Genomic DNA, 10,227 nt, shown 5'->3' on the forward strand with positions numbered 1-10,227 from the left:
GCTGGTGCAAATATGAAAAAGAAAATAGTTTGGCCGTTCCTTAAAAAGTTCAACACAGAGATATAATATGGCCCAGGAACTCCACTCCCAGGTATATGTCCAGGAGAAATAAAAAAGCATATGTTCACACGAAAACTTGTACGTGAGTGTTATATTGTCGTATCATTATTCATAATAGCCAAAAAGTGGAAACAATCCAACTATTCGCCAACTGATGAATGGAAAAATAAAATGTGTTATATCCATACAATGATTATTCAGTCATAAAAAGGGTGAAGGACAGATACATCCTCCATCCAGGATGCACCTTGAATACATTTTGCTTACTGCAAAAGTCAGACACAGAAGTCTGCACATTGTGTGGTTCTATTCATATGAAATGTCCAGCATAGGAAAATCAATAGAGACAGAAAGACCCAGGGCTGGGGTGGAAGGGGAGGACAGAATGAGAATGACTGATACTAGGCATGAGGTTTCTCTTGGGGATGATGAAAATGTACTGGAATTAGAGATGTTGATTGCAAAACCTCAGTACACTAAAAGACGCCGAATCACACAGTTTAAAAAAATATGTGAATTGATGGAATGTGAATTATATCTCAATCAAAAGATAATATGACTTAACATTTTTATAGTCATTACTCTTGATCAGTTTCATGATGGAATTCCCACAGTGACTTCAATGGAGTGGCTTGTTTGGGATGATATTTGAGGCTCAACCCTTTGGGACTAGATGTTCATTTTGAGCTGTTGAATGATGGTGAGGGCCAGCCGGTATATTTTCTTCACGGAGGATCAATCCCCATATGTATCCTTGGTTTGAAGCCTTGTCTTTTTCTCTTCATATTCCTGAAACAAGTTCCTAGGAAATACATTCACAATAGTGAGAGGTGTTGACATCTTCCTGGCAAAAGTCTTAACTTATTCACAGGTCAAACTTCAGATCTCCTTATTACTAGCTGCCCGGGGAGCGCCCTGAATCAAAGTAGGGCTTATGAAGATGGACCTTGCATTTTAGCATGCACTTAAAATACCCAACAGGCTGATCACATGGGGAAAATAACTTTATTTACATGAGACAAGTACAAATTCAGCACAACACAATGAGGTAGAGTATGGGTGCTGGTGCCTGATGGCCTGAAATCAAATGCTATTTGAACACCACGTGTACCTGGGAAGGTTAGTTACTTAGCCCTTCTGTTTCTCAGTTCCCTGGCCAGTGATGTGGAAATATTAGTAGGACCTGCTTATTTGTATTGTGTTCTGAGGCTAAAATTTAGTAAATACAAAGCCTGAAGAAAAATGATGGGTACTTCATAAGTGCTACCTACATAAATGTTCAAGTATTAAATGCCTGGAAGAATAAGCAGGTTGTCTCCAGAAAGGGCACCTAGGAGGCTACAAACAGGAGGATAGAGCCGACTTGTTCACATTGATGACATGAGTAAGAAGTTTTAGAGCTCATGGAAAGAATATTATTTCTTGTGATGCACTGTGCGGTGGGCAGAGTAGGGGCTGTGACCCATATTTTATGGTTCAGGGCACTGAAATTTACAGAGATTGAGTAACTTGCCCAGAGTCACAACACTGATGAGTGATGGGTCTGAGGCAGGGGAGGGAGTTGATTCCTTGGGGATAGAGATTCCTGAACACATGGACATGAGATCATGCCCTGGATACACAAACCAAGAGCTCTCCTCACTCCCTTTCCCACATCCTCCTGCCCCAAGGATGCCGCAGGGAGACAGCTGGTACTCGGACGAGGTGCCTGGCCCAAGAGAATGGCTCAAATCTGGACCCACCTCCTGGCTCTACGTTTCAATCCCTGACCCCAAATACAATGCCTTTCCTCCAAATGCACACCCCCTGATGGACCGCGGTATCCAAATATGTGTGCATCTCCCCTCCCTTCCCCCTCAGCACTTGATTCTAGCAGCTGATTTGCAGTGAGACTTCCTGGTGGTCAGGTGACCACCCTGAATGACCAGTAGTCTACTTGACTCCCTAACTGACTCAAAACCCAGGACATTCCAAACCAACTGCCCACATGACACTTGCACAGAGAATTAGCATCATCTTCAACTGATCAAACCTGGATGATGAGCAGTTAATATTCATTAGCTGGGAACAGGGTCTACTGGGTTGGTGTTTCGGTGGCTTAACAGATGAAGTTTACAGGCCCCCAGGGTCTCACTGACTAGAAACTGACCAATCGTCTGAGCAGCTTGGACTAAGGCCTGGCTAAGAGCGGGCAGTGGCTGCACGGGCTCTGAGTGGGCACCTTCCCTGCCCAATCCTCCCTCAGCCAGATCCAGGCTCTGCTGTACAAACTACAGCCATTACTCCTGAATCTACTTGCTGGTATTATTTCCACAGTACCTTCAATGGAGTGGTTAGTGGGGCTGCTATTTGTGTCCCTACCCTGTTGTTTGGCCAGATGCTGATTCTGATGTGCCTGAACCACCGCTGCGGATGGCCAGCAGATTATCTTGATCGCAGATGATATTCTTGTGCATCCTGTTTGATTCCTTTATAATCTTCCTTTTCTTCTTGGTTCCCGAGTCATGATCCTGGAACACACAACAAAAACTGAGAGAACTATTGATATGTTGCTGGGAGAAGACCATGCAGAGTTGTCAATTCATTCCCAGGTCACACGTCTGTTCTCTTTGTTCACCAGCCTCCTAGGGGAGTCTAGGGGAGTCAAGTGAATCGAAGCTGGGCTGAGAAGAGGGTGTTGCAATGTGGTGTGCACTTAATATAGCCAGCAGGCTGACTGCACGGGGACATGACTTTATTTAGTGAGATAATATGGAAAGGGAGCACAGCACAGTGACCCACAGAGTAGGGGGTTGGTGCCTGATGGTCTGGATTCAAATCATACCAGAAGCCACATGAACCTGGGAAAGTTATGCAGACCCTCTGTCCTCAGTTCCTTGTTCTGTGATAATGGAAATGTTAATAGAGCCCACTTATTAGTATGACATGATGAAGCTTAATACAACAAATCAGGTAGACCCTGATGAAAAATGATGGGTACTTCATAAGTGCTACCTAAGTGTTCAAATGTTAAATGTCTGGAAGAATAAGCAAGAAATGTGGTAGTGATGCCTCCAGAGAGGGGACCTGGATGCCACAGGGCAGGGGAGTGGGGAAGGTTATGGGTGTGATGCTTTAGAGCTTGTGAAGAATATCTGTTATCATCTCCTGTGATCCCCACATCAGCCCCGTGGGGAACTCATGGCAGGTGCTGTGATCCATATTTTATGGTACACGGCACTAAAATGTTGAGATTTTAAGTGACTTTCCCGGAGTCGCAAAGCTGATGACAGATGGATGTGGGACAGGAATGTAGTTGGTTCCCTGGGACAGAAATCCCTGAACCCCTGAATCCTCTAGATGGTGCTCTGGACTCCTGAGCCCAGGGCTCCCCTCCCTCCATCCCCCCAATCCTCCTGCCTGCCCCATGGTTGCTCCAAGGACAGGAGGGGTCTGAGCCAACAGGAGGGCCCATGCATGACCCGCTGCCTCCCTTACATGTTGATCCCTGACCCCACAGCTCTTAAATATCCCTGAAAGAAGGTCCCTTGAAGGATCAGGTGGTCCCTTCTACGTCCCTCCTCCCTCAGCGTCTTCACACACTGGGTGAGCCTCCTGGTGGTCTGACCAGTGGTCGGCTTGTCTCCATGTGGCTCAGAGCCCTGGTCTCTCCAAGCCAGTTGCCCACATGGCACGTCTCTAACAAATTAGCTTGGCCTTCAACAACCAGCCCTGGATGCACAGTTAGTGCTGATTAATGAGGACAGTGGCCTGCCGGGCTGTGCTTGGTGGTTTAGTGGGTGAAGCTGGCGTGCCCCACTGTCGCCTATTGATGTGAGCAACTGTCTGAGTAGCCTGGGCTACGGCCTGGCTGGGGAGGGGCCGTGGCTGCACTAGCTCTGAGGGCACACCTTCCCTGCTCATCCTTCCTCATCAAAATCCAGCCCCTACAAACTCCTCATCCATCCCTAGACCCTGCAGTGCCACAGGAGAGAGGCCCATGCCCTTCTAGAGGGACCCCTCCATAGCCACAGCCTAGAGACCCCAGCCCAGGACTGTCTCTGAGGATGACCCAGGCCCTCCTAATCTCTGTCACCAAATGTTCATTCCACTAACCCGATGGCATTGTCCCTTCTCTCTATGTTCCCAGGCAGCGCCCAAACACCCAGTGATCCTGTCCAGATCAACCACTGGAAATACCGCCAAGAAATCCCACTTTCCTTCCTTTCTGAAAACCTCTAGATTTAGACTGCTAATATTTGCTCTTCTCCCAACAAAGTGAAGTCATTCATGGAAGAAAAACCAGCTTTTTCCAACTTTGCATCACCACATATTCCTTCCAAAGTTATTATTAAATGGAATAAAATTTGGCTACACTTTGTAAAAATCTAGCTTTTTCAGCCTTACAAATCTTAACAGTTAACCTATTGCCTCCACTGGAATTTGGACAAAAATTATTTTGAAAAGGAGTAGCTGAGACTTGACATTTTTGTTTTTTGTGATTTTCTCTTCCCCTAAGAGAGAAGTGAGTAGGAATGAGAAACACGTACATAAAGAAAAAAAATTATCTTGCTGCCTTTGCATGGTTATAATTTCTAGGAGGCCCTTTTCAACAATAATCTATTATCAGAATCAATAAAATATAATCTCCATGAAGGCCAGGCTATTGGTCCCTTTTTCAGCAGTTTGCAATACAAACCACATTCATGGATATGCTTCTTGATGATCTTTGTAATACTGTTAACAGTTGACCATTTCCTCATGCCTCGTCACCTTAACTTCAACCTGGTTTTTCACTAATGACCTCACATTTCCTTCTCTAACACTTGGTTGTGGGCCTCTTTTCCAACTCGAAGTCCAACGCGCATTTCACTCTGGAACCAAAGGAAGACTCACACCTTCCTGCTTTTTAGTGAACCTCAAGGTCATTACCATATTGTGATCACCCTGAAGAATAGCCAGACAATTGTTATTTCAGAGCCATCTGACAGTTTGTAGCTCTAAAATTTAATTAAGGACCGCATTTGGCAAAAATATCCTAGTTTAAGGTTTGGTAATACAGCAACAGTAATTCTGAAATCATTATGCTACAGTTGCAGATTCTATAGACTAGAAAAAGGAAGGTTGCCAGATGGTGGTTTACATTATCTACAGACTGTCTCGGCTCAAGGTTAACTTACCTGGGAGAAAACCCATAAACCCAGAAGCATCAAAAATAACCTGCATGTGCAGGGGGGAGACAGCATTGCTTGTCTCAGTTTACAGTCTTTCTGATTTCTGGGCCCTGATGATTTATCTCCCATGGAATGGAACAAAGAGGGGAACAAATAGGGACAGTGCCTTCGAGCAGCGGCGGCATGCCTGGCATGTCTGTAGCATGCTCTCAAGGCTGACTGCTTCCCACACATATGTTGCCTTGTTTAAGCCTCAAGCCCTCGATCCTTTGTTGAAATACAATCATTTCATTCCTATGGTTTTCAATACCAAAAACTCAACCTCCAGGAGGGCTGAAGTCTCATTTGTATTCCAAACCAAGTAGCACTGCAGTTCGCTACTACTGAGGCTGAATCCATAAAGACTTCAAGACCACGTCCAGAAGACAAGTTATTGTATATAATACCCTAGAAGGTCGGAAACATAATTATCATACACATAGCTGGTCCTTCAGAGCTTTTTACCTATAACATGTTTTTTGATGAAAGTTATTTAATGTACTGGAGATAACTGTGACTTACTGATCAAATATTTGAACACTTATACTTACCTGGGATTTCATTTCTGCTGAAAGACAAAGGAAGAACAGGACTCACTGAAAAAAAAAGAAACAAACTTTAGAAATGAAAGTAAAAATCTTACCACACACTATCACTTTTGGAAGCAGCATAGAGGGGCAGTCAACGGTAAAACACTGGTGAAATAGGCCAAAACTCTAGGCCAAAAATCCATTATTATTATCATCAGTGACAGTACCACAACTGTGCCCTTCATAATTAATAATCACTCCTAAGAATCTTCATTTGGCACCAGATGATGTGTTTAAGAGAAACACTCTGGCAGGTTTTGAATCAGACTTGGTTTTCTCTCAGCCAAGTTACAGGAGAATTTTTAAAGTGGGGGGAAGGGAAGAAGGAAACGGACCAGGAAACGAATTTAAGCCATCATCTATAAGCCAACAAAGCACTGATAGTTCCAAACATTATGTCAGACACTAAAATGACTGATATAGGCTCAAGTGGTTTATAAAACCTATAAAAAGACTACACCGGCAAAGTCCCCCTTTATCTGTAGAGTTCAGAAGCTAAAACAGGGAATATTTTAGCTTAAAACCTTATCTCAAGGGAATCATATACACTTGACATCAACAAAAATACCTGAAACCAAACATTTTTAAAAGCTCCAATACCCAAAATATAAAGAAAAATATTAATTCAGAAGACTCAATCAATCCATGATAATCACAAAACGGCTGGGCAATCTCTATCTCCCTTCGACACTAACCATCCATCCATGGAAGACCAATGGAGATCAGACCTTCCAGACTTACCTTCCAGACCTTCCAGACACCTGGCTGCTGCAAAATTCTATGGAGACTCCTTGCGGAACAGCAGTTTCCCATCTCTTGTGTCTCTCCCTATCAGGATCATGCAGGAAGCAAGTCTGGCTCTGCTATTTCTTATCATTGTCTGTCACCCATCTGCAACATGGTATTGTGCAGATAAGGAAAAAGTAGTTCCCTTTGCCCAGAAGCTTGAGGCTCAGGTACATGGGTAATTCTCCTGTGCACACAGTCGTTATTTAGGCCGACTCAGTGACTTCAACAGGCTTAATCATGTGATCGGGTTTGTTGCCAGCTGCGTAATGCTCCCACATCTGTAGATAGAGCCGCTCTAGGTCCATTGTGTATTGTTTGGTGTTGAACAGAGGGCTACATGTTCTCTGCTTCCACACTTTGCCACGAATTTTCTTCAGGTATTCTAGATCAGTTCCCAGTTTCACAGCTATGTCTTCATATTCTTGCCTATTTTGAGCAATAAGCTCAAGACAGCCTAAACAAGTGAGCTGCGAAGCTGCAACTCGGGAAGCAAGAGTCTCTCCTGGCATAGTCACCATGGGTGTCCCTGACCAAAGGACATCCATCCCTGTGGTGTGTCCATTACAGAGTGGAGTGTCCAAGCAGACATCAGCCAGCTGGCCTCTCCGAACATGTTCCTCTTTAGGAGCAACAGGTGAAAAAATGATACGCTTCTGGGGAAGGCCCATATTTTGTGCGGACTGTTGAATATTAGGTTCTCCTACTGCTGGAAAACGCAACAGCCACAGTACACTGTTGGGAACACGCTTCAGAATATTTGCCCACATCTGCAAAGTACCTGGGTCGATTTTATATAACTGATTAAAGTTACAGTACACAATGGCATCTTCCGGTAACCCGTACTGAGAACGTGTGGTTACAATAATGGTACGGGGAACCTCCTCTCCAGTGGCAGCCTTAATGTTGATCTGGGGAGTTGCCAGTCCATTGCTAAGACGGAATCCATTAATTGTTATCTGAATTTGTCCTCTGTTGATCATTTCAATAACTGCTTCTGCAACAGGAGTCATAGGGATGACAGGCATATTAAGAGCAGTAGAACTGCTGTCTGCATTGTCTCCTCCATCAGGACATTTCATCGTGACAATTTGCACATCTGGGAGACTATCAAGAAATGCTTTGAGGTCGATGCCATTCAGCACAATCCGATTGTCATAAACGTGCCCACTGGACTTCAAATCGATGACTGCTTTCTTCTTCAGGTGAGGGAACATATTAGCATGATCACCAATAAAGAAAGTATGGGGCATATAAGCCAGTTTCTCAGAATACTGCTCAGCAACTTCAGCAGGTGAAGTTTCCTGATCAGTGATGATATAATCCATGAAATGTGCGCCACTAGTCCCAGGGTACCCCAGCCACATTGCCTGAATAGGAGCTGGCCTGAGAGCAAAGAGTTCATTTCGAGCACCCCTGGTATAACCATTCATATTTACAAGGATGTGTATACCATCTTGATGGATGCGATCAGCTGCTTTCCCATTGCATGGAATCTGAGAAAGATCAATGAAATGATTGGCCTCTGCCATCACCTTCGCTCGGAAGTTTGTGCCATCATCTGGGCTCAGGGCATAACAGAATACCTCAAATTTAGCAGGATTGTGCATGCCTGGAATAGACTGCATAAGATGAGAAGTAGGATGATTCCCAAAGTCAGAACTCACGTATCCTACACGCAGTCGACCATCACTGAGCTTCAAGTCTTTTGGATGTTCATACGGTGGTTGATCGAGGACATTTATCTCTGCCAAGCAGAGGTTCCCATGGCTCTCAGCAATAGCCTTCCTGAAGCCATGAGAAAGAGGATACAGCATACTATGATGAGGCTGCACAGAAGGCAAGCTCTTCTTCTCCAACTGCTCAGCCACAATGCTGACCAGCTTCCTCATTCGCTCATCATAGTCTGTCCAATCACAGACAATCTGCAGGCAATGAGCCAAATCACAGTAAGCGTCAGGAAAATCAGGCTCAAGCTTCAGAGCAGTGCGATAAGAGGCAATGGCTTCTGGAATATTCCCCGAATCTTTGTGAATGGAAGCCAGATTGCTGTGGGCATCCGCCAATGCAGGGTTAATCTGAATGGCACGAGCATAACACTGCAAGGCTCCCTGAACATCCTGCATCTCCTTTAGAGTGTTTCCCATATTACAGTAGGCATCAGCAAAGGTAGGACTGATTCGAATAGCCTCCTTATAATGCATCAGAGCTTCCTGCAGTTTTCCCTGCTGCTGCAATACACTTGCTAAATTTGAATGGGCAACAGCAAACTCTGGGAAGACTTCTAATGCTTTATGATACAAGCGAACTGCCTCTTCAATGTTCCCCTGGTCTCCTTTGATATTGGCTAGGTTATTCAGAGAGTCTGCATGGGTGGGACACAGCCGCAGAGCCGTAATATAACAATCTTCTGCTTCGGCAACACTGCCCTTCTCTTCCAGAACGTTGCCTAGGTTGCAGTAAGCATCAGGAAAATGTGGCTGCAATTCAATAGCTCGCCTGTAGCTGTCTATTGCTAGATCTATCAGGCCTTGCTGGTAGTATACACAAGCCAGGTTGGCATGTACCACTGCATGATTTGGACTCAAGCTTAGGGCACAAAGGTAAGCTGCCACAGCTCTGTCAAAAATCCGTGCCTCTTTCAAGACATTTCCTAAATTGATATAAGCATCCAGAAAATTGGGGTCAAGGGTGACAGCCTTTTCAAAGTGATGAATTGCAAGCCAAATCTCCCCTTGTGCCTTGAAAACACAGCCAAGATTACTCCAAACTACTGCAAAGTTCGGTTGCGTCTCCATTGCTTTCAAATAACATGCCTTGGCTCCTTCCAAGCGACCCAGGGCTTTGAGCAGGTTCCCCAGGTCACTGCGAACACAGTACAAATCTGGGTTGTACTGAAGAGCAGAGACGTAAGCTTGTACTGCCCCTTTCATGTCACCTGCTGCTACCAAAGCGGCTGCCAGGTTAATATAACCATCGATGAAATCTGCTTTGAGACGCAATGCATGCCGGTAATGCTCAATTGCTTCCTGCAACTGCCCTCTTTCCTTGTACACATTCCCCAAGTTCGAATAGGCTTCTGCCACAAGAGGGTTCTGTTTAATTGCCAGAGTACTAAAGTGGGCAGATCTGTCCAGCCTTCGACACTGGAAGTGTAGAGATGAAAGTAATAAAAGTACTCCAGTATTGTTTGGCCTTTGTCTCCAGAGCTGCATGCAGTGTCTCTCAGCTGCCTCAAAATCTCCTGCCTGATATTCTCCATGTGCCAACTCAGCTAACCCTTGGAAGGAAAGCATACATTTCGTTGGTTCTGTGCTGTCGGCCACGTTGCCCACAGAAGACGCCACCTGGAGCTTCTGGAGAGAGTGACAAAAGGGGGTAATTGAGTCCCGCTGCCGCCACTACTGGCAAGAATGTTTCTACAGGTAGCAAATACGAGGGCAGCAGCCGTACCACTGCTTTGGCAGGCTTAAGCGGCGGCAACACTTACAGGCACCGAACCTTAGGGACTCTGGTTGGCCGTCTACCTCTCACGCTCTTGAAATCTTAATTCTTAACCCTGCTCTCTTCCACCATTCTTCTCCTAATCAGGGAATAAA

General features: G+C 45.1%; 1 pseudogene; it reads right to left on the reverse strand.

Moving 5' to 3' along the window:
• Positions 1-6,834: 6,834 nt before the first annotated feature.
• On the reverse strand, positions 6,835-9,984 carry LOC103088490 (UDP-N-acetylglucosamine--peptide N-acetylglucosaminyltransferase 110 kDa subunit pseudogene; annotated as a pseudogene).
• Positions 9,985-10,227: the final 243 nt, after the last annotated feature.

Source organism: Lipotes vexillifer, unplaced genomic scaffold, assembly GCF_000442215.2.
Source record: "Lipotes vexillifer unplaced genomic scaffold, Lipotes_vexillifer_v1.1 scaffold2358, whole genome shotgun sequence".
Taxonomy (NCBI): Eukaryota; Metazoa; Chordata; class Mammalia; order Artiodactyla; family Lipotidae; genus Lipotes; species Lipotes vexillifer.